We start from the raw sequence: 427 nt of genomic DNA, 5'->3' as shown, positions 1-427 counted from the left end.
ACACCTTAACACACAAGTCTTTTCAGATACAAATGAGAACAAAGAATTATACAAATTAAAGAATCATACGCAGCAAGACCACACCATTCCCACAGCAAACTCTCAGTATGCAATCCGTAAAGGTAAAAATCTTTCCAATGCATGCCTGTTTTATTATTTGGCGATGAAAAACTTCCGAGTATCTTTGTGGTTCTCGAATACCAAATTAACAGGCGTCCGTCGTTTCTGAGCGCTGTAGAACCCTACAACGGCGTCACGCAAATAGTACTTGCCAAAGAACAGGATCGGTACCGTTCTAAAAAGTATAGATAAGAAAAAGTTTTCCACTATTCCCAACACCACTCATTTTATAAGTGAAACACCCCCGGGAGCCACCTCCCACCCCTCTTCTTCTTGTTGCGCACAAGACGCTGTGACAAGTTGGCCG

The sequence above is a fragment of the Trypanosoma theileri genome (assembly GCF_002087225.1).
Source record: "Trypanosoma theileri isolate Edinburgh chromosome Unknown TM35_Tth_85_V1, whole genome shotgun sequence".
Classification (NCBI taxonomy): Eukaryota; Euglenozoa; class Kinetoplastea; order Trypanosomatida; family Trypanosomatidae; genus Trypanosoma; species Trypanosoma theileri.
The sequence above is the reverse complement of the archived record's forward strand: the minus strand, read 5'-3'. Positions refer to the sequence as shown.